The sequence below is a fragment of the Oreochromis niloticus genome, linkage group LG15 (genome assembly GCF_001858045.2).
Source record: "Oreochromis niloticus isolate F11D_XX linkage group LG15, O_niloticus_UMD_NMBU, whole genome shotgun sequence".
In the NCBI taxonomy this organism is placed as follows: Eukaryota; Metazoa; Chordata; class Actinopteri; order Cichliformes; family Cichlidae; genus Oreochromis; species Oreochromis niloticus.
Genome location: NC_031980.2, coordinates 29,154,980 through 29,180,055, shown reverse-complemented (window position 1 = coordinate 29,180,055; position 25,076 = coordinate 29,154,980). Strand labels below are relative to the sequence as shown.

Below are 25,076 nucleotides of genomic sequence, written 5' to 3'. Positions count from 1 at the left end.
GCGGAATGTTTGTATTTGTGATAGTAGGGATCAGTTCATTAGAAATGGTAGTGTTATTTACTACAATGTATTTTCCAGAAAAAAAAAATGCACAGAAACATTTAAATCTGCAGTAAGGTAGATGTTTTATTTCTGTCTGGGTGTAAAGTTGGTATAGAGATCATGTTAGCAAAAAGCTAATATTCCAATAAAATGAGAACAAAATTCACTCTACTTTTAGCTCTGTTTGTTTCCACCAATTCTTGAGAAAGTGATCTGACATTTAAAAATAATGAAAAAAAGATCAAATAAAACTGCTGGACCGCTCCATGAGTTCACTGTTTTAAGCAACATACCATGTATCCACTGGTTGTCTAAAAAGGTTGATTACTGTAGTTTTAAAAATAGATAGCGCGGTTAAAATTAGGTAGTGAGTTAACTTAAAACTGTGTATTGGTTCATACTTTCAACATGCAGTCAGATTTTCAGTAAGACTGATTTCAAACCTAGAATGACTACTTTTAGGATGCGTACAGTGTGAGCACTCTCAGTGGTGCACACATATGTGTGTGTTTGTGTGTGTTCGGGAGGGGGGTGTTGGGCTGAGCTGCAGAGTGCTGGCAACAGCCTGTTATTACAGTCCATGTGACTGACAGTGTGTGGGCGAGAAGGTAATTGCTGGAGTATGCCTGTGGTGACGAGGGCCTTCAGGGGAGCGGATGTTGAGCAGACTGAGGCACACAGAACGCACAGAGAAGGTGCAGGCAGCCCAGAACTGATGACTCATCTCTCACAAACCATTCCCTCTTGTTTGTTTACTCTGCTCTTCTGCAGCCTGAGTAAGAGTGCTGACAGACAGGGGACTGTCACCCAGTGACTGGGCCGTCTTAAAGGATTTCACCTGTTTAGACTTCAGGACAAGCGGCTTATTTAGATCCAGTCCGCTTCCCGTGTAAACAGCCTCCAGAATTGGCAGACTCTAAGCTTCTATTTACTGCATTGAGAAAGAGAGCCAGTCGTGTCTGCATCTACTAACCGGGCTCCTAAAATAAACTGCCAGATGCTAAGCTTTTTATTCATTGTGGATACTATACTGTTAAAAGTAATGCAAAATGCATTGCTTTCAATTAATGAACTGGCACTGCCATGGACACCCCTAAGAAGTGTCCCCTCATTTTTAACCTATCCTCAATAAAGACACTGTTCATAATAAGAACAATAATTATTATTATCATCATCATCTTTTAGCTCTTTTCTTTAGGGGTCACAGTAGATTATCTGCCTCTTCTTTCACACCAACCCTCTGTTTTTCTTCACTGCATCCATGACCTCCTCTGAGGTCTTCCCGTTTTCCTCTCGACAGCTCCATCTTCAGCATGTTTTCTCGTTGATATCCACTATCCACATGTCACTGATATGTGCAGAAAAGATACAGTGACATGTCACAGTGTTACATGTCACATGTCAATTTTAATCTTGTCCCTCTAACTTTGTCTTCAAACTACTCAACCTAAGTAGTCTCTCTCCAGGTCAGCATCCTGCTTTTTTTGTTTGTTTGTTTGTTTGTTGGGGGGGGGGGGGGTCCACCTCCACCCTGCCTCCCCTCGCTTCTTTACTTGTCTTGTCCTTTGCTTTGGATGGTTGACACCATGTATTTAAACTCTCTATCTCTGCTATTTGCATGTTCATATTTCCACCTGTCTCCCTCTCATGCACACACAGATATTCTGTCTTGGTTCTAGTGACTTTCCTTCCTACTCTCCAGGACATACCTCCACCTCTCCAGTCTCTTCCACCTGCTCCCCAGTTCAGTTTCAGTTTCAGTTTTATTTGTCATATGCAAGTTAGCATAGGGTCAACATTGCAATGAAATGTATTTGATGAGCAGAAGACAGTCACTCAGCAGTATAGTACAGTAAAAAATAGTAAAGAGCAAAGAGTCTCATTACAGTCTCACTATAGATCTCAACGTTGTCTGCAAAACAACATCAACCACAGATACTTTTGTCATCTCTCACCATCACAAAAAAATGGAGTCAGAGCCGATCCCTGATATAATCCCACCCCAGTGCAACCCCTTCTGGCTTTCTCTACTGACTGATTCTAATATACAGATCTTTCTACTCTCCCCGAGTACTCAAAGCACTTAATACATCATACCACATTCACCCACTGACACAAGCACTTTCTTCTATGATTTTAAGTGCTTACTGAGGAACATTCACACACATTCATACTCCAGTCGGATAGGGTTAATATCTTGCCCAAGGATATTTGGCATGCAGCCTAGGAGGAGCCAGGGATTGAACCACGAACCTTCAGTAGATGACCTGCTCTACATCCTGCTATACTGACGCTCAGTGATCATCACACTTTTCTCAGCTTAGCTTCAGCAGCTGTTTCCTATAGCTTCATGATATGGTTCATCAACTTTGTCCTCCTGTAGTTACTTACCTTCCTGCCCATCCGACCCTCCCTGAGCCTGGTTCCCTCAAGGAACCTTATGTTGAAAGTGAGTTTTTCCTTCTCATTGTCACCAAATGCTTGGTCATAGGGGGTCGTCTGATTGTTGGAGTTTTCTTTGTATGGTTGAATGTTCTTCACATTACGATATAAAGCACCTTAAGGAAACTGTTGGTATAAACAACACTATGTCAATAAAAATGAATTTAATTCTTTAAAATAGGTACCAGTTCTCAATATCTGGAATTGTGTTATAGAGTCTGGTCAAAAAGTCCACTCTCTTTTCTCCTAGACATCACCTGTGGAGAGAAAAAAACAGGTAATTGATCATGTGCGGAGGAATGGTTTATTTGAAGAGTTTCAGTCAGGTTTTAAAGCTCATCACAGTACACAAACAGCTTTAGTGAATGCTGCGAATGATCTCTGTGCTTATGCTGCTACACCACATTGCAACGTTCAATACCATTGACTATAATATTTTATTACAGCATGCTTCCTTTAGGCAATATCATTAAAAGGCATAGCACACATTTTTACTACTATGCATATGAGACCCAACTTAATCTATTAACTATTGTCACAGGCCATTAACTATCTGCAACACAACCAATCTGACTGTAGTCAATTGTCTCTTCAAAGCTGTACATTTAAATGCACTTCCCAAGTTTCCCAGCTCCTCATTAACCATGTCTTTCAGCTGTACAACGTACTATTTTTCTTTGTTTCTGACTTTGTCTCTGAGCAGTTTACCTCTCAAGTTTGGAAGGAGTTTTGCTCCTTTGAGACAAGGTAAGTCTGTCTTTTGGTTTCTCCTATCAAACAGCCAAACTGAGAGACTTAACCATGACCTGGAATCTGCACTGCAGTGTGTGGTCCAGCTAAACTAGTCCACGTAGACCTGGCTTTAGCTGAGTATGCACACAACTGAATGATCTCTTTAGCCACCATGTCCCCTGTAGAGGCTCACCTAGGATATCAACCACCTCTGTTTATGACCCAGAAGAGCAAATTGTCATCCAGAATCATCTGCACCACAGCAGCAGTGCTTATAACACAAAAATAAAACAAACATGATTACAAAGCAAACAGATTATAAAGTCTGATTGTCTACTAGAAAGATTCAATTCAAGTTGAATTCAGATTTGAAATTACAACAACAGTTGCCTCAAGGCACATTATATTGTATAGAGAAAACTCCACCAATCATCCCCTATGACCAAGCACTTGGCGACAGTGGGAAGGAAAAACTCCCTTTTAACAGGGAGGAACCTCCGGCAGAACCAGGCTCAGGGAGGGGCGGCCATCTGCCACAACTGGTTTGGGGTGAGGGAAGGAAGATGGGACAAAAGACACACTGTGGAAGAGAGCCAGAGATTAATAATAACACATTACTAAATGCACAGAAGTGTATATACCCTCGTGTTTATAAGAGAAGGAGAAGTGGGGGCATTATGTGAAGCCCCCAGCAGCCTAAGCCTATTGCAGAACAGCTAAGGGAGGATTCAAGGTCACTTAAATCAGCTCAAGCGACGCTATGTATGTTTTGGGGGGCTATTTTTGCCATTTGGTGTTAGTGAAATACGAAGACAAATTCCCCACAACATTTACAAACATATTTTCCATAGTAAAAACAATAACATGCCAGAAGACTTTTATTTAAAACACACAGACATGCACACAACTCTGACAAGGTCATATCGTATTTATTCGCCCCTGGATTTTTTATTCACTCCACAACTAACACACAAGGTATTGTTAATCTTGACAGATATTCTAAGGTGTTTATGTTCATAAAAGCCTGGCAGCTGCACTCACTAGCCACTTTAGTAGGTATACTAATATAATATAATATAATTCTGCATGGCACAGTTTCAGAATGTTTCCCCAGAGTTGGTAAGATCTTTTAACTCTGCAGTACAGTTCCATTTAAGAAATAAGTTTAAAATGCTTTATATAAGACAGAAAAGATTCATGCTTTCATGCTTTTCACATGCTGTTCTAAATATCACAGACCAGGTAATGTTTTTTTTCCAATCTTCTATTGTCCAGTTCTAGTAGCACCCAGAATGGTTCCCAGGGTGGTCTTCTGTTGCTGTAGCCCATCTCCTTCAAGGTTCGCTGAGCTTTTCTCTTTTTCATACCTTTGTCTGTAAACCCTAGAGATGGTTGTGTAGGAAAATCCAGCCGATGAGCAGTTTCTGAAACATGCAGACCAACCTATCTGGCACAACCAAGTAGCGTTCAAATTGTCCATGTCGACGTACCTGCACTGGTTTGCTCCCAAGTTGTTTTTTTGATTAGATTTAATTTAAAAGCACTCAACAACCTGGGTGTATCTAACAATGTGGCCAGTTAGAATATATATATTGTTTTACTCCTAGATTTCTAGACAAGTCCAGAAGACATTTTTATGTTCCTTTGAATACTGTAGGCTCCATTCCACTGGGTTTTGTTTTTTAATGTTGTGGCCACAGTACAGTGTTTGTTGACACAGTATATGAGAAATTAATGTATATGAGATCAAATTTAGGGAGCATTAAACTTAAATCCCACTATATTTTTACCTGAAGGATCTGGTTTCCACCTTGCTAATACACGATCAACGTTACTGATTAGCACATAATGTTGATTAATACTGCAAATATGTGACAGAAATAGAAATTGGCAATATGATTTTAAGATAATATATTGTTACTTTTTGCTGGTTGCGATACAAACCTCTGTGGTTTTTGCAGGATGTAGAAGACATATTTAACAGGCGTGCTGTGAACAAAGGTGCAGGCTGCCAACGCACTTCACATCAAAAACATCTGAAAACTTGTAACTTGAATTTGTGCAATTATATTTGTTTGAATTATTTCCTGTGATTTATATTATAAGTTCTTATTTTGTCAAACCATTAGAAAAGCAGCCAGCAAACAAAGTTGTGCTACAGACTGTTGTACTTCTACTTTGTAAGCCCATTTTTGATGGTGGGAAACTATAATTGTTGTGTTTATGTGGCAAGAAACTGGCTTCCCACCCATGTGAACTCTCCAGCTCTCCGCCCACATGCATGCATGCAATGCACACTCATAGACAGTGGACAAACACACACTGACAACCTGTCATTGGTGGTGGCTCAGATTTTTACCTTTTAATTTGGGAGAAACTGAGAGACCTGCAAACTGTATCTCAGTGCGTCAGCTGCATTATGTGCTATAGTATGCCTTTTTTGTGTGTTATTGAAGTATCCATCTAAATCCTGAATAGCGCTGCCAGTACACGCAATAGATGCAAATACAGAGACAAGAAGTATGTATGTCAAATAGCAAAATAATTATTTTCAGGAGATGTAAAAGAAGTCAGGTAGGGCACACTTACAATTAGCTTTAATGTTTGTAGATACTCCTTGCTAGTGTTGGGTACTGAGCTAAGATACAAGTACTGCTTGTGTTTCTTGTAGCATGTTGTGTATTTGGTTATGTTGTGATTATTGGCTGTGCTTGTGTTTCCAAATTAGTGAGACATGTGTTTTTTAAAAGTTTAATGTCTACATATGTCTAAAATGATCCCTAAAGTGTAGCTATAGGATTCCATGGAAGGAGGCAAGTAAATTTAAATTTAGGCCTTTGTTGACCTCTGATGTCCACTTCTTTCATGCCCATTTGAAACAGAGTCTAGAAAGTCTATTGGCACCAGTGCCACCTACAACTCAAAGTTAAGATGCTAGCTTGCAACAACATGACTTGTTGGTAGGGCGTATATCATATAACTGCCTTTCAATGAGGAGAGGTCATTTGGAAGAACTGGACATAATTTTCTAAGAAACAAAATTCAATTAATTTATTTTGACTCAATGGAGATGAGGAAGAAGCAGGTTGCAGATATAAGAGTCTGAAAAACAGAATGATAGGCAAGGCAGTCAAGAAGCATGGATGTAAAGAACAGACTAAACATCCAGTAAAGCAGGTGGATTGGTGATTACAGGTCTTCCTTACTGAACTTAGGCATATGCCTCATCTCTTGCGCTACAGAATTTGCCAACAGATTTCCTTCAGGAGTATTTAAGTGAGCATCATTTAAGTCATGCATGAAAAAAAATCTGCTGTTTCAGAAAGATTTGGATTTGAAGGAAGTACAAGCTGTATACCAGAAGTGTTCTAGTAATGCATATAAACACACATAAATGACATCGGTAGTCAGGTTCTTCATGGGCCTGTTTGCAGAAACGCCCATGATGACCATACTGTTTAACGAGAATACAAGACAGTTTGGAAAATCTCCGTGTTTTTTGTTCAACAAAGTGTTTAATCCAATACCAGCTACATAGTCGAGGGTTTTTATCTAGTGCAGTTCAGTAAATTTACACTATGAGCAAAACAGGTACATGTACAGTCCTGCATGCACACAAAGCAATGACTCATAAGAAAAGTGTTCAAAGCAAATCCAAAAGCACATAAAAAAGCCTCTGCTCAGAACGAAAGACATGTCGGTCAAAGAGTCATTACTTCGAGAGCTGGGGTGACTCATTTCTAAGTGATTCATCAGGCTTTTGCGGTCACCCAAATACGACCGCCAGCCAAAAAGAACTTCCATGAATTTGCTGGATAAGGAGTGGGACAAGTCCAGACAGAGGCACAAGGACGTAAATGCAGTGCTGTCAGCCAGCAAGCATGTCTTGAAGCCAAATGCCTTTGATTACATCAATAGCTCCAAGTCTGAGAGGGACCCAAAGACCCAGCTAACCACCATTCATAACGGGGGCTTCCACAGACCGACTCGTCAGGCTCGTGTTACCTTCAGGCCTGATCCATATTCTTGTAATTTAGGAATACGGATCTGGCCTGAGGGTTCCAAAGGTTCCACTAGCATCCCCTCACTCCACATCACTGCATGGACCTTCCTTTTTCTGTCATGAAGAAATGACATGCTGTTTTTATTAGGTCTAACACTTAGACTTCCTGATTATTCCTAAATTGTTTGTCCACATTGTAGGCTCTGTGTGGTAAGGCTAGTACATTGTAAACATTTGCGCTACCACTCCTGCATTAATCTGCCACGGTTTCCCCCAGTTCCCCCACTCAGCCCATTTCAATCATCTGCCTGCCCTGAACAGATCGGGTCATTGGGTGCAGGAATGGCAGTCTGTGTGTGTGTGTGTGTGTGTGTGTGTGTGTGTGTGTGTGTGTGTGTGTGTGTGTGTGTGTGTGTACTCTATAATTAAATTCTCTGTATGCATTGAGAGAATGAGCATATGGATGACTGTCAAAAACGCACACTGAGACAAAGACGTGACACTCATCTCCCAACACTCTTTAGACACAGGGCTGCTCCCACCTCCTGAAGGCCCCCGGCCCGGCTTTGAAGGCCCATGGCTTTGCATATAGGAGCTAAAAATCCTCATATGTCCTGAAGGTTTCTGCAAAGATTCATATGAATATGAATATCTTTACTAATCTGGGGGATTAGCTGCTGCATTGTCAAACAATGTCTTTAGACTCCCCAAAATCACCCTTTGACAGACTTCTTTGCTTTTTAGTTGTCATTTAGCTCCTTATTTCTGGGCGCCCTCATTTTCCCCTTCCACATTTGACTTTTAAATTATGAGTAATGCATGCTAAAACATGATTTTCCTCCAAACCTAAGAAGGTAGATGTAGTGGCTTTTAGTGTGTGGAGTTTTTTTTGCTTATTTGATTATTTATTTGACATTTTATGTTAATTTTATGATGGTTTTTTTTTCTTTATTTAGTTTGAAAGCTTGAAAAATATGTACTTCTTATCTAGACACTGCAGCTTTGATCATCAGAAGGATGATTTCTTGACATATCCTTTAATTAAGACAGTCCATGTTTCATCTCTGACTGTGTTTCATTATTCTCAACATGTTAATTGCATGTTCAGTGTTCATGATCAGGGCTTATTTATTTACAAATTCTTGTTTATGAATTATACTAGAAGAAAATTAATAAAATGAACTTACAGTCATGAATTATTATCACCACCTCCCTATTCATACTGTACAAAAAATATAATAACTCCCTGTCTTTTATCTAAGCACCTTAAAAACTGCTGGCTTTGTTATTTTGATGTCAGGAGCAGCACAATTTCAGATTGTTAGTTTAATGCTATTCTTTGAATGCCACTCAGTGGAATATCCAGTATCCAATATCCAAGTAAATTCTGCCACAAAGAAGGGGCTGTATGTTTTACAATGATAATTCATAATTACATGCAAACTCCCCAGGGGACATTTCTTCCATTAGAAATTAAAACATCTCCAGTGAGTGTTTACTTGTCCAAAAAGGGTGCGAGTGCCTTCCAGGTATCTAAGCTGAACAGAGTTCACCAGCTTACTCCCCTTTCACAACTTCACTCAGCTCATAAAGCACCATTCATTTGCATTTGCGTTCATGAGAAAACAAAGTGGTTTTTGCACTAATTACGGTCTCCAGGTTTGAGTGTGCATATTACAATATTAGAATATATTCTTTAAAAAGAAATATGAGCACTCATATTCATCACCATCAAGGCAAACTGGCAACAGCCCCACAGCCTTATGCTTTTTGGTTCCTAAGACCTCGTCTGTGTCAGATGTGAGGAGTTGATCGAATATTTGTAATAAGTTGTGGCCCAACTGACAGTTGACTGAAGTTCAACAAAAGAGCAATCTCTACTTGAATGGTTACATCTGAATTGTTTTTAAAGAACATATGAAATAATACTGTCAGCTGTTTGAGGAGGAAATAGAGATATTCTGTTGTCTTCTGTCAGTCCTACTGTACAATCTTTTTTTTTAATGCTAATGTGTTACCAGGAAACTAACTATACTTAAAATATGAGCCACATGATAAAGTTTCAGAGCCACATGTTCGAAACAAACAGTAGCACTGAGAGTAAGCTCAACTATAAAATAATTAACTTGAATTAAGATGTCATTTTTCCACTGTGTGTGATAAATCCTAAGAGCAACAATTTTCTGCAGCATGAATTTTTTGTCTTATTTGTAACAGCATTGCTTTTTACTGTTGTATGTTCTTTAGAGATTTCCAATCACCATTTTCTCATCGCTATCTGATAATGTCTCTGATTTGAGAAGGCTGCACTAATAAGGGTCATTTTGTGTGAAGAAGAATAAATGGTTAATGGACTGGTCCTCATATACTGGTTTTCTAATCTAGCATTCAAAGTGCTTTTCATTCACCCAATTTTTTCTATGTTAAAGTGTTTTCTCTCCCAGATTCAAACTCCAGGAGCATCAGGAACTTGGGGTTCATTATCTTGCCTAAGGACACTTTGGGTTAGTCAGGGATCATACCACTAACTTTACAATTAGTAGATGCTCTGCTTCACATGCTGAGCCAAATCTCCTTGGCGTAGGATGGAAAGTTAATAACTTTCTCTTAATTGCCGTGATACCTGTTATCTCCAACTGGAGTTTTAGGTTTTTTCAAGCCAGCTAATGCAAAGAAAGCTTGGCTTGGTTGAACTTCATTTGCACAATATTCCTTAGATCCTTATATCTATTTGTGTATTTATTTATTTAGTAGCTAAATTATTTAGTAGAGACCCACTTTACACTGCACACAAAGCATATGTATTATAAACATTAATTTAAATGATCACAGAATAAAAACTGAATTTCTTATTGAATTTCTTAGGTGAGAAATTTTTCATTTGTTTTTCATAATTTCATATTGTTTTTTTAAGAACTTGCACTAGCCAGAGTGCTACAGTTATGTCAAACTGTTGTCATGACAGGACATGGACTATAACTTTTCTTAAACACTTTACTGAAGTAAAGTTTTAATGAACTAGTATTTTACTATTTTTCTATGATATGATAACATTACACAGTTTCTGTAGATTTGTTGGCAGCACTTTTAAGATGTGAATCTCCTGCTCCATTACATCCTAAATGTCTGTTTGTTCTGACTGTGGTCATAAATGGGTGGATATGGTCGGGAAGAACACTTGGATATGCTGTGGCATTTAAATAATGCACACTGGGTACTAAAGCCAATGGAAATAGCCAAAAAAAAATATCAACCATGCCAAAAGACCATCGCCAGCGCTGAATATTGCAGTACAATTTAAGACTCGTCATACCAGGCAGCATTTTTTTTTCCAATCTTCTGTTAACCAATTTTAGCGAGCCCATACAAACTGTTGCCTCAGTTTTTTGTTTTCAGCTGGCATGTGTGGCACCTGGTGTAGTCTTCTGCTGCTGTCGCCCATCTGCTTCAAGGTTTGCTGTGGTGTGTGTTCAGAGATATTCTTCTGCATAACAGGTGGTTATTTGAGTTGTCTGACAATTCTCCTCTAATGTCTGACATTAAAAGTGGCCATTTTGCTCAGAGAACTGCTTTCTCATTTGATATCTGCTATTTTTTCACACTATTCTCTGTAAACCTTTTAGATAGTTGTGTAGGAAATTCACAGCAGATCAGCACTTTCTGAAATACTCAGAGTAGCCTCCTTCAACCATGTCAGCTTTAGCATCACTAAATCACCACTCCTTTCCATTCTAATGGTCAATTTTAACCTCAACAGGTCATCTTGATCATATCTACACACCTAAATAAATTCAGTGGCTGCCATGTGATTGGCTGATTAGATATTTACTTTAATAATGCATTTTTTTATTTTTATAACAAACAGTAGAACAGGTATCAGTGAGCTTTCTGTTACTTGACATTTATTTTTAACATTTTTCTTACTTATTATTATCCACATTTAAAAATATCAGTCTTCTTAATATAAGTTATTAGAGATAAATGTCTTTGCCAACTGTTGTTGTTGTTTGGCACTGTACAGATAAATTCTAATTGAAGTAAAAGTTATCCCATGTATAAGTAATTTAACAACATTATAGCTATAAGTAAATAAATAAATAATGTATAAATAATAGATAAATATTTGATTCTTAAAAGGCTGAATCTGCCTAATGATTATTTTTACTTTGGTTACTTTAACTATATTTTCATTCTGACACACTGACTTTTGTGTTGTTAATTACGTGGAAGTTGCGAGCTTAAACTATTAATTATTCTTTTTGCAAATGTGTGTCAGGTAATGAGTTCAGTAAAGCACATTAATAAATGAAAATGGTAGAGGAGCGTGTGGAAAACGAAAACATTAAAGAAAATAGTTCCCACACTTGAAAAGAAGATAGATAGATTTCAGTGTTCCCTTATAAGGCTTTTAATGTGATCAGAAAATAAGTCAGCTAAACACCCCCTTTAATTGTTCTCACATGCGAAAAAAATGCCTTGTGTCATCATTAATCGTAATTTTCCCGCTGCATTCACGAGAGGGGGGAGGGAGGACCAGGAGAAAGCATGGTGTGCAGGGGAGGGAGGGAGGGAGGGAGGGAGTCCAGAAAGCCAGCAAGCGCGAGGGGGAGGGATTTGAGCTAGAAAGTCAGAATAGTGCGATTCTCCAAGCTCCGTTGCGCACTTTCGAAGGACTACGCACGCGCTTCCCGCCGGCTTCAACGCAACGCCGCGTCGCGCTAACGATGTTGTGAATGAGAGGATGAGTGACGTCAGCGGGCGAATGTCAACAATGTAGCGACTGAGAGTAGGCGTTCCAGTCGAGTGTAACAAACAGCAGAGAAGGAGCGGCACGCCGTGCAGGATCAACACGCACACACGCGCGCGCACACGTACACAACAAATCGTAAAATCACAGACACTGTAGTGTGTGTGTGTCTGTGTGTGTGTGTTTTAAATTAACATTCTTGTAAGTGACAAAGAACCGAGTTGCGGCACCGAGAGAAGTCATCCATCTGCAACCAGGAGGGTTTGAGGAAACGGCAAACCGAGTCATCATGTGAAAGAACTTGTGGGAAACGGACAAAAGGGCTGGAGTACGAGCAGAATAGGACGGAAAAGGTGAGCTGGCGTGCACGTCTTTTTCCTCTCTGACCGCTCTCTCTCTCCCGCTCTCTCTCTCTCTCTCTCTCCTTTTCTCGCTCTCTAGCTGTTCTTTTTGTTAGCTTTCAATCTCGGTCTATTGTTGATGCTCTCATAACCGAGACGCAAACTTGCATAAGTGACGCAGTGGTAGTGGGCTACACCCAGCAGAGCTCCTGCTGAGATGCATAAAAAATCGACTTTATTGGGGAAAAAGCAGAACCGCACTCATGAATCTTGAAAGCCTGGCGCGTGGTACGAATATTGAAGCCTGTAATGTGATGGGGTGTGAACGCGGGTTCAGGAGTGAAACACAACTCTGTACCGCATCCTGTTATGCTTTGAGTCACCGCTCTCTGTGTGCTCCTCTGTACTGTTGTTTTTTTGTTTTTGTTTTTTTATCCAATATGGTAAAGTAGTCGGTGGTGATCCGTCAGGATTCACATGCAGAGTCATTAAACACCTTCCTCGTTCAATACGTGTGCATCTAGTTCATGTGGAGCTCATTAGAACTGTTACTACCGCTATTCCAGTTTATTTCACTCTATGTGAAATTATTGTATTACTGTAGGGTCGTTACCTTAAAATATAAAGCCTATTGGGCGTTGTGATTTGGCGCTATATAAATAAAATAAACTGAACTGAAATAAGCACACCTTATCATTAATCCACATTATAACAATCAATCCCTCGTTTGACGTTGAACCCATATTTCATTATTATATATATATTTCTTAGTCTGCCATCATGTTCGAGAATATAAAATAGGCATTTTTAAATCAAACTGCACCCTTCTGCGCGGAGCTGCATTGTCATGTGAGGGGATGCTGCAATCGCGTCTTAGTCTATCTTGAGTCAGTAATGTGCTGAGATGCACCTCAGTAGATATAAAGGGGCATTTTTAAGGAGACTCTTTTTTTCAAAAAAATGTGATCATGGATAATATATATCTAAACAGTGTAGTGTCACGTGCTGCCATGCATTACGACCTTAAAGAGATTTATGAGAATGTTCCTCGTTTGTGTTTACAGTGAGATTAGTTGGCTTCATATCGGCGGCTGCAGGCACTCGCGTTTGCATTGTTTCCCTCTGTCGTTAAAGAGACGCGTGTGTGCAGAGTGTGCAGGCAGGCAGGGCTTTTTCTTAATAGTGTTTGTTTCGTCATGACTATTGTTTGATGGCCATGTGTTTGCCTCGGCAGCGGAGGGGCCTGGAATCATAAGGGAGCGGAGTGATGCTGCTATAAATGCGGTGATGCAGCATTTCGAGGAAGCATACCATCCTCTTTGTCTGATAATGCTGATGCAAAGCAAACGGCGGAGCGATCGCAGCATCATGGATGGATCCTCCATCATCATGCTCAAGAACCTTTGTCATGATGCGTTGCGCATTCTTTTGAAACACCCGAAACGCCGTGACTCCACGCAGCCGCCACAGGGATGGGTTTAAGCTGTGCCGAGAGCAGGTGCATGGGTAATAGGAGCTAATAGGATCTCACTGGTGGTGTAAAGGCAGCTGACGTGAACTCACATTTTCACAGACAACGCGCTGCTTTGGCGACGCGTGCACGGCGGTGGCACTCATGCGCAGTTTTACGCACGGAACCCTTTGTTCTCTACAGTAGCCCCCTACCTTTCTTTTCCCAGGCATGGCAGTCCTCTGTGTACTGTGAGGAGGGGAAGGGGTGGAGTCCATACTGTAAACCTCACAGTGACTTTGTAAGCTTACGTCAAGCTTTGATTTCTTTGCCCATTAGTATAATCAAGACACGCGAATCGCATAAAAATAATACTTTTATAATTGCTTGTCACATTTTATTGTAAGCACGATCAGTTTAATAGATCCCTAGTGAGAAATCTCATTATTACATCACTCAACAAACATTAACTGCAAGAAGATTTTCAGTTCCAGCTGGTCTGTTCTCTGACCAGCGGTTAGTATCGTGTTCTTACCATGTGAAATGATATGTGTAAACCAGTGACTCTGCTTTTGCATTCAGAAAACACTAGAGACTTTATAAGAACCAAAGAATTCAAGATCCCTGAATGAAATCTAGAGGAAAATTTCACAACAGCAGAGATGGTGAAATAACTTTTTAAAACCTTATGATGGGGCAGTGTTTGCAAAGTTTTAAAGCCAATATTATTATTATTATTATTATTATTATTATTATTATTATTATTATTGTTATTATTATCATTATTGATCAGATTCAACTTGTGATTCTATATTTGTAGTTTTTATGTCCCAAAAAACAACTTACATCTAAGTAATGATTCATAGTAACTGCCCAGACGAGTTTTAACACAGCTAATAAGTTGCACTGCATAAGCATCAATTTATTTTCAATATATAAAAATATACTTACACTAGGTGTCCGTAACAGATCAGAGCAGCAGTACAGTCACAATAGACCTGGAAGATTACAATAATGCTTATCAATTATCTGCAACCTTACAAAACCCAACAATAATGACTGCAATGAAAAACTACCATATCTTGTTTGTTTCTTTATTAAACTCTCTTCTAATTTTGGCAGCATCAATACACGAAATTCAAATTGTCTTATCACACTGTAATTCCCACAGACAACAGTAAAACAGGAATATTGAATTATTGCACAGTTATTGCATCACATGTTTTGAATTTCCCTCTCTCTTCTGCCTCCTTAATTACCAAAAAAAAAACCCTGCAGCTTGAAAGTCAAACCAGTGCACAGGCTGTAGCTTGTAACTGCAAGCCTTGTTTCTACCTATTTTAATGTGCAAGTAATACATAACATCCATCCATCTTCTTCTGTTTATTCAGGGTTATATTATATGATATAATACATTTGTAATAGGAACAAAAAGTACAAACTAGTCATATGTTCAGTAATATATTTTCTGTACATGTGATGAGATGTAATTTATGATAAATTGTTACTTGTTTTATTGTATTCCTTGTTTCCATCGAATTTTGTATTCAATCCAAAAGGACTGAAAAGTGTCTGTAGAATAATTAGTGGTTAGATGGTGGCTAATGTCATCACAATGTAGTACTTCTTAATCTTTCAGAGATTGTGATTAAGAGCTGAAAGAACATTGTGAGGACAATAACATCACTGATGATAACAAAGTGAATCTAAGCCTAAGTCTGTGTTTAATCCCAAAAAAGGAGACACATTTGTGTACAGCGTCTTTAAAAATTCAACAGCATATAGCCTGATGTTGATGATGCTACATGACATGTAGGTAGAATTCTGACTGACTGAAAAGTTGTGTTCCAGGTATTTCCCACTACTGACAGTGCACAGCTACAGTACAGTGTGTAGATTAGGAGTATTTAGATGTCAAAGGGTAAAGAGTTCATTTTTATATTAAGATCCCTTCCTTTCCATGGCACTAAATAGGAAATCGGAAATAAATAATAACAAAAATGAATACAAAGCAAACAGAAGGACATTGTTAAATGTTAAACAATAATAAATGTTTAACTGAATAGTTGAATTAGTTTGCCATAACCCCCAAATGGCTAGATTTTTTATCTTATTCTAACAATCCAAACTGGGAGCAACAATCCTGTTGAGGTATACACCTTTGTGCAAACCGTTTTGATTAAAGCATCCAGATTTATTTTGGACTTTAAATACTTTCTCTTTTTTATCTCTATGTGCATCCAAATGAAGAATGCAAGGCCCTTCTGAAATCCATTCAAAAACACATAGGACCATCTCACTGGTATTATATCAGAACATCTCACTGTGAACAATGCTGTTCTGGGGATCTGCTCGAGTCCCTCAGGATTGTCTTTGACAGCTAAAATTCCCCATAACAACAAGTTCCTGTCATGTGACCATGAAGGGATCCTGAAGACTAAAACAGTCTAAAACATCCAGGGCTAGCTCCTCATTGTTTCTGCTGAGCCACATGCAATCATCCTGCTATTCAGCTAATTAAAAAATGACTGGAAATAAATGACTGGAGAAGGTGCTTGTGTTCTAAATGAACCAAGTACTGGTGGGTTATTGATTCATGAAATTTCAGCTGGAGTAGGACGACATGAAGTGATCACATTCACAATATCAGCAGCCTTTTAAGGTCGATTATTTCTGATCTATGTGAAGAAAAAAGCAGATAGTGTATGCAGCAGGTCCCATCTCTTCTCTCTTTGCATCTTTAAAGGCTTCTTTGCATCACTAAGGGTATCTGAGTAGCCCTGATCGGCTCAGTTGAATATCCAGTCACTGCCTTGGCTAGGAAAAAGACAAAAGAGGTGATTGGGCATCTGCCAGTGATGGCATGGCTGGGGTAGCACTGCTTGGAGAAATCTCAGATTCTGTACATTACAGCAAAAGCTATTGTTTTCCCTCTCCTTTTCTCCCTGTTGTGATCCCTTCTTTCCCCGTGTCATGTCATGGCTTCTCATTCTTCTTCTCTTTTCCCACTTTTCACAGCAGCGATGTGCACTGGTGTTCTCATCGCTTGTGTGAAATCAGATTGCATTATGCACCCAGCCCCAGCTGCCATCAGTCTGCGGCTGTAGAGTCAGGGCCTGTCTGTGTGTGTTTGACTCTTGCCAAGAAGCTAGCAAAACCAAACCACCACAGTCAGATTTCTGATTGTTTTGGTTTTTGTTTGTGCATTTGTGTGCCTGTCAGAAATGATGGAGACATGTAAATAACCCACCTATTTGTTGACCTCTTCCCTGAGTGAAGGACTTCACCTTCTGACCTCTCAGTGAAAACTCAATTCAATGAAGAGAAAGGAGGGAGGTTTGGTGTTTAGAAGAATGTAAAGTGGCATTCAGTAAACAAAAAGAAATCATTTAGCGTAACCTGTTTATATTAGATTAGTGCAGCACTGTTACTGCTGGCACAGTTGACTCATCAGAATGAGGCTTAAAGCTGCTTTAGAGAAAACCTTGAAGTGCTCTGAACCAGGGAGAAAAATTAGCCTCAATGTAGTAAAATGGTTGTAATATAATAAAGTTTTCTGATATCTGTTAAAAGTTTAATTTTCACGTTGACCTAATTCCGGAAATCTTAAATCTCAGAAACCAATCTGAGAAAAAAAAAAAAAAGAAACCTAGATTTAAACCCGTTAACCTTTTCTTAAATGTCTGATTTCACCATTGAACAATTAAATAGTTTTGTAAAACTGTAAACTGGAAATTGTTAAGTCTTATCTTCTTGTCACAGTTTGACTTTCTCAGCTCTCTCGCGTACAAGTGTTCCATTATCTGTCACAAGTCTAAACATAAATTGAGAATATCGGGCAAAATTTACTGTTACGCCCCAGTCGCCCATTTACATTACGACTCAGCTCAGAAGCAACAAGATACCGACATTAGAGTTTCAAGAAGTGTAGGTTTGTTCTAAATGAGACAAAAACTGGCGTGTGTCTCTGTAGAGTGACCCTCAGTCATACCTTTATCCACACCTTACCAAATATGGTTAATTAGCAGTGAAGCCACGGCAACCTTAAGAGAATACGGGTTGCAGAGCGACGTAACACTTACATAAAGTTACTTTCATTCACATTTTTTTCCCCTTGATTCCTAAAATAATTTAGCAGTTGTTTCAAATATCAAATATTTTCATTAACTATGTGATATTTTAAAGTTTTTAATTTCAAAACCAAAAGGATATGTAGAAAATTCTGGGAGAAAAAAAGAAACAGACATTTTAAGTCGCAGGTTTCTTTCTGCTTTTTCCTTTTATTTAATTGGAATTCTCAATTTTTCTTTGTAGATTTTATTACATAATATTCCTTTTTTCCTTTTCTTGTGGAAAAGAAGTCTCATTTTGTTGCTCTCATGTAGAGACTTCACTTGCGAGTGCACCTATAGTTTGATAAAAATAGCTATGTGTTACAGTTGACGCATTCTCATTTACGCACATGTGAAACACACGCCTCCACATTTAAACAAGCTCTTTGATGAAGCTTTTGCACGCTGTTTTTCAATTCCACTGACTTGTGTGTGGTCTTTGTTTTATTTTTTCCAAGCATCACTAAATGTGAATGACATGTGCGCTACAGTGTTTCTTCCCCTGGGCCAACTGGCAAAATGGCGGCTAGAGAGCCTCATCCAGTGCTTTTGCAGTGTCTGGATATTCACCACGGTGACGATAACAGAGCCTATATCGATGCGTCTAGCTCGGCCAGCTCCTCCATATAAGAATGCTGGATTTTCTCAGCGTTGCTTGGGTTATTCTTAGTAAGCACCGTTGTCTGTGTGGTCCCCAGAGCCCATCCCCCTGCTGCCACCATAGAAATGCTATGCATACCGTATCACATTAGAGCACTTTGTGGTGAAAATGAGGCAGCGTAAACAGAGAATTTCTCTGGGGTTAGGCCCCCTCGTAGTCCTGCCGGGGAACACTGAAGCACAGAAGTAGTCTTCTGGTTTGCCATCAGTTTTTTCTCTGGAGCTGCTGAGTCACATGTGAAGTGTATATATTCAGTATATATATACGTTGTCTTTGCTGTTTTCTTTTGACTCATCAGGATGTTCTTCATGGCAGATCTGATGATTACACTTTCGCTGTCCCAGCCTACATTTCTGGTCGACAAAACTATTTTACCTAATTTCTGTTTTGTTCCCCTGATGTTTATTAGCATACGGATTTTGTTTTTCGATTTGGGAATAAGCTTTAAAATTACGTTATTAAACCACAAAAGGTCCATAATTTAGTTATGATGTGGAGTAAAGATCCAGAATGGCTGCTATAAGTACAAAATCAACCAATAAGCTTTTCTTAACATTTCTTACTAATTATTATACCTTGTAAATTTATAAAAATATACTTTTTCATGATTCACACAATGAAAAACACATCAAATTTGAGTTTCATCATAAATATTTCAGGGAAAGGAAAGCTTTAAATCTTACAAAGGCTCACTTAATTAAGCCTGAAACTATGAAATTTATCATCAATAAATGTTCCACCAAATTAAGATATTGAGCTGAACTGCTAAATAGTTAACAAAGAGGCTAACAGAATGACCTTGCTTTGCTTTTATATATACTCAAAAAGAAACAGTCTGCACAATGAGAGTTAACTCATTCTTTTTCCAGCTATAAAGGTTCTTCTACACTCCTGAATTTGATATTGGCTGTTGACCACAAACATTTGTGGTTAGAAATATAAGGATGTCTCAATGAGATGTGTTGGTTTTGGCTGGTTATTCATGCTCCCGCGTTATTAGAAGAACGCTGCTGTGTGCTTTTTTCTCTGAAGCCTGAGGTCATTTAGTTCTGTGTAGCACCCTTTTATTCCACACGCTGACATCACAGGTTACACATTGAAAAGCTTGCCAGTGCTGCTGCAACACTGCTTTCTTCCTTCTGCCCAGTTATTGGTGTAACATTAAACTAGTTCCTGATAAATACTCAGGACTGCAATATTAATATGTTATTAAAACATATCTAACAGGCATTTGTTAAATGATAAACCAACCAATAGGACCTTAGGCTGTATTCAAACATGTAAATGATTCCTGTGTTAGCAATATAGTTCAGTTCAGTTCAATAATTTATATATATATATATATATCTTCACAAAAAACAACAACAATAATATTAATTTGACACAAAGCACAATATAAAATAACTGTCATCTCACCCAAATGCAACGATGTAACAACACAGAAAATATCGCTGAAGATTTCTGCCAATATAATGGATATATGGTTAAAAGCTTGTGTATAGTTTAGGGATTCTGTGTGTATTATTCTAATACGTTATTGCAGTGGTCTTGGCCTTAGAATATAAAGCGACTCAAGGCAACTGTTTGTGTGATTTGGTCCTGTATGAATATAAGTGAACTGAATTATATCAAAATGTAAATTTAAGAGGAAATCATCAGCACTGCAATTTAATGTAACTGAAAACTGTTGCCAGCAAATTATGAGTATATTCCAACCACTGAATTATTTTTATTTGGTTTATGTCACATACAGAGAAGATTAACAGCTGGTAACTGATTAATTAGCATCACAGATTTCCTTATTAATTGCCGTATATGTCAACAATTATTTTATTCAGCAACTCACAGAAAACTGACATGTCAAAAGATATATAGCAAAAAATATCTTTCCTGAAATATGGTCCCAATATGACGGGTAATCCCCGTACCCTGAATTTCTTTTGTACAAAAAATATTGTTGATTAACATGGGTATCTTTGAAGCAGACGTCTGTATAGAAAACTCTAGAAGAAGATGAGTTTGGGAGGAGCCCAATCTTTTAACGAATGCTCGCTTGCACTTGGAGACAGTTTACAGTAAACCAAATCTTCATTGATGTTGTTGAAGCAGTGGAGTGTAAAACAACAGAGCACATTCAGTATGTGGTTTGGCAAAGACGTGCAGCTGTAAAGGAGTTTGTGTTGCGGAGGAAAGAAGGCTTTAGGGGTGAGGGGGGTTCATCCTGTGAGACCAAGCACAGGTGGTTAGAAGGGGGGTGGTGTAATGGAGGGAGGGAATGGGGCTGCTGTGGGCGTGGAAGTGCAGTAATGTGCCCACTTCCTGCATCAAGCCCCTGCGCAGCACTGTAAAAACCATGAGGTTACAACAAGATCAGCACAATTTGCTGCTCTTGGCCTTTTTTTTTTCCAGTTAACAGCAGGCAGTCATGGCTGACTTTTTTCTAATCAGAAAAGGGAGGCGAAAAAAGGGAAAGATGAAGTTATACAGCGAGAGAAATCTGCAAATTGACACGATGAAACTGAAAACGTGATGTTCACCCTATGGACCCTGCTTCCACTACTAATAAAGTAATTGAGTTCTTTTACTCCAGTTTATTTATTTATATTTATAGCACAAAATCCAACAACAGTCACTTCAAGGCACTTTATATTGTAAAGACCCTACAGTAATACAGAGAAGCACCAACAATCAGATGACCCCCTACGAGCAAGCGCTTGGCGAGAGTGAGAAGGAAGAAATCCCATTTAACAGGAAATTCCCTCAGAACAGAACCGGGTTCAGGAAAGGGTAGCCATCTGCAGCAACTGTTTGGGGTCAAGGGAAGGAAAACAGGACAAAAAACACACCATGGAAGAGAGCTAGAAATTACAATAATAACAACAACAAGTAGAAGATGTAGGTAGTTTTTCATTTTTATGTATTATGTAGACTAATATTTCTCTCTCTCTCTCTCTCTTTTTTTTTTTTTTTTTTACAATATAGTATTTGTCTGACAGCTTTGAGTTACTTGTAGCCTTACAAGTCGAAATGTGTTGATTTTTACCTTTTTCCAATAACCAGAAAGATTAAATGTTTTTGTTATGGGTTCATTTTAGAGATGCGCTCGTTTCACAGGGCAGCCAGGCTACAACACATACAAACTTATGATGTTAGTAAGGTTAGGTTTGATTTAGGTTAAACTGGATAGTAAACTTCTTATTCCTTTCCTAGCTTATTGTCATATATATTCTGTTATAATGCTGATTATTCATCTTAAAAGGGCCAACATTTAAAAAAAGGCAAATAAGTAACTCCATTGAGAGAAAAACTCAGTTTTCAATATTCTTTACCAAGTTTTGAACACGTGTGATGTCATAGAGTGACATCCCCAAAATTAATAATCTCAGGCACAGCAGCCCCACCCATGTGCTGTTCTGACTTTCTGTTTAAGAGGAACAGTCTCTACAAGCTAGTCTGAAGAACTTTTCAACCCAAATTTTTTTGGCTTGAAAGGTCAATTGCATTCATATAGAAGGGTTCAAAATAGTTTGTTTTAGATGGGGGATGAACTGCAGGGCTGCACCAAAGCCCAGGGGAAGATAAATAAAGATGATGTACAACTATGAATCATGCAAAGCAAACCTGGTGGAGTCCGAGAATAAAAGTATGGAAATGAAAATGATCACAATATGTAAATATATATATATATGATTATATAAGAAAACATGCTAAAATTCTTCAATTCTTCATGTTTGTTTGTTTGTTTACTAACTGTTCTGATTTTGTAATATTAAAAAAAACAATGCAAAAAACCCCAAAACACACACAGACACTGAAGTTTGGTCTTCCCATCATTCACTCCCTAGTTGTGACACAATATAATCCAGGGTAACTAGAGGAAATGACCTCAAAGTAAGCGAATGTCGACATCTGATAGTCTGCCGTTCCTTGTTCTTGAAAAGTTAAAAAAAATATATAGTCTAAAAAAATAGTCTATGCGACATCCAGAAAAGTTAAATAATGGCAAATGAAAAAATTTCCACACGAGTATAAGCTCTGGTTAGTCTGTTCTCCAAGCCTCAGCCTCAATGACCCAAATTAATTGTAAACCAGCAAGGGAAACCAGAAGTCGGTATGATTTGAGTTCACGGTCAGTTCAGTGGTTGTCCACTTATGTCTCCCCATGGTCTACAGTGAGTAAGCAGGCACCAGCTGTATACCTGCAGCAGTCACATGCTCCTGCCTGCACTCCACCAGCCAGACTCTGTCATTAAGGACAGATGGCAAAAGGTCAGCCAGGCAGAGCTGTTCCACTGTTGAGTCACAAGATCTTCATCAGTTCATCAGCATGTCAACACAACACAACACACATACCTGCCGTTAAATGCTTCCCCACAGATTAAAAAAATGGATATTATTCTTAATAAGAACATGTTCCTCTGTTTCTGCAAAGAGTTCATTTCGATGGTCACACGCCACATAAATTTGTCTTGACTGGTTTCTTGCAGTCACGCAGTTTTGAAGCCACCATACCAGCTTGATTGTGTGCGATATATGTGTGTGAGTGTCTACGTGCCTAGGGCTTTTTGGTGTAAAAAAGAAAATTCACTGTAATTCCTTTTACAGTTAATATCAATATATATCACAATATGAATCAAATGACTGTTTCTGCACAGCGCAAAGGTTCTTTTTTCCTCCTGACACATGAAAATATGAGTTCAGTATGAGTTAGTTAATAAGGATTTTTTAATTTTTAATTTATATATTTTTTTAGCATTAATTTGTTGAGCACATGCTGTTTTCTTTCCATTTGTATTAAATTACTGTAAATGATGAATTTAAAAAACTTTTTTAATTGAGTTGGTCAACACTGTGCCATCTTCTAGTTGCACACATTTATGTGAAATGCTGCATGTTCGTGTGTTACTTAAATTTTTAGTCTAATTTAATATTGACGTGTTTTCTTTGGTGCTCCTATGTCTTCTCCTGACTAATCCTGGTCAGATGTTCAGTTCTTTTGTCTTTATTGAATATCATTATTTTACGCAATGACTAGAGAATAATAATATAAATTAAATGACATATAGATCCTGGCGGTTTTTCAGTTTTGCAGATGTTTCTTTGCAGCTTTTCAGAGGTTAAGTGAGAGGCAAAACTCAGGGGAACCCTAATGGAGACAGTGCTGCACGTTTTTAAAGTTACATAGATTTTCCCATGAAAAGCAGAGAAGATGTCTGAGAAACAAAAGTAGAGGACAGAGTAACTGTGGGATAGTGAGAGCGGCTGAATGAATGGCTGTACAGCAGTTAGCCATTTAGATGGATTATAGTAGCAAACAGGCTATTCTCTCATTCTCTGCTCTGTGCACAATCATTATCATATGTGACAAAGACACTTGGCTATGCTAAGAAAAACAGTTTTCTCAATTGATGTGAAAGTGAAAGTGAAAAATTTCACAGGCACAGTGCCTTTAACTCTTACAGCCAGGACTTTACCATTTAACACAGCCAGTGGGTTTTAGCAGCTCTGTAATGGCAGCAATGTGACTCTGGTTAGTTTATAATGTGACATTATCAAAGAGTCAGAAATCATTTCCTCTCCTTTCCATCAGTTTGCCAGGGTTTGCTCAATTTGGCACGTTATTTGAAGATCTCAGAACTATTTTATGTGATTGCAGCTAATGAGTAGTTTTACTATTAGTACAGTTGTATTATTTTATTAAAATTTAAAAGCAACAGGAATTAGTGTTTGTTAAATGAAATTATATAATATGAAATGTTTAATAGTAAAACCAGATAAAATAATGAAATAATGAAGGATGCAATATTAAAATGCTGTGCTGGTGATATAAAACCACTGCAGTATAAAAACAAACATGTACTGTTTTTAATGATGTGAAGCAAAACAGAAAATTCTGAGTCAAGATTTGTTTTATTTTAAACATTTTAAAACATGTATTGTGGAAATGGGGTGAACCAATTTTTGCAGTATCTGTCATGCAGATTATTATCTACCTGATGGCAAAAGGTGTGAAATTTTGCAATTTTACTGAATTTGCACAGCATGATGAAGAGCTGAAAGACTCTTCTTAAAGATGTTTTTCTTTTTAACAAAAGCACAGCAAGAGCAGAACAAGCATAAAACCTGGAGTGATTATTGTTATAAATAGCCAAACCAAAGGCTGAAAATCCATACACTTTAATTAATAATAAAATATTTGAGGAAACTATTTACTTTTTTTTTAATCAGTGAGCTGCTATTATTTTCTCAGCATTAGTAAAATAGGGATTTTATGTAGTTTACGTAACCGAGGTTTTAGACCAGTCAGGCAGAAAACAATAGAAATATATGATTTGTTTGTGTACTTAACCCTGTAAAACCCAACCCATCAAAAAAATGGCAGAAAATTCAGATTTTTTCTGAACTGAGATGTTTATTAACCCTTATAACAAAATCCACAATTTTTTTTGCTATATCATGTTGTGTATGATATATTTTTATTATGTATTTATTATATATTTTTGTATCGCGTTTGATACATTGGAAGTTTTTGGCAACTTTTTGTTA

At 38.2% G+C, this 25,076-nt stretch overlaps 1 protein-coding gene and 1 long non-coding RNA gene across 3 annotated transcripts in view; one reads left to right on the top strand and one right to left on the bottom strand.

Moving 5' to 3' along the window:
• The window catches only part of LOC109194873 (uncharacterized), a 40,933-nt gene that overhangs the window by 1,531 nt on the left and 14,326 nt on the right, over positions 1-25,076 (bottom strand). Inside the window, exons 2-3 of the long non-coding RNA XR_002056623.2 lie at positions 14,709-14,755; positions 2,670-2,741 (exon numbers count right to left, since the gene is read on the bottom strand). This is a non-coding gene — a long non-coding RNA (uncharacterized LOC109194873). The remainder of the gene's footprint in view (positions 1-2,669; positions 2,742-14,708; positions 14,756-25,076) is intronic.
• bach2b (BTB and CNC homology 1, basic leucine zipper transcription factor 2b) overlaps positions 11,841-25,076 on the top strand; it is an 89,670-nt gene continuing 76,434 nt past the window's right edge. The window contains exon 1 of one of the 2 annotated variants that reach the window (XM_003456032.5): positions 11,841-12,319. The gene's annotated coding sequence lies outside the window, so the exon portion shown is untranslated. The remainder of the gene's footprint in view (positions 12,320-25,076) is intronic. The other variant, XM_013264599.3, reaches the window with a different exon arrangement.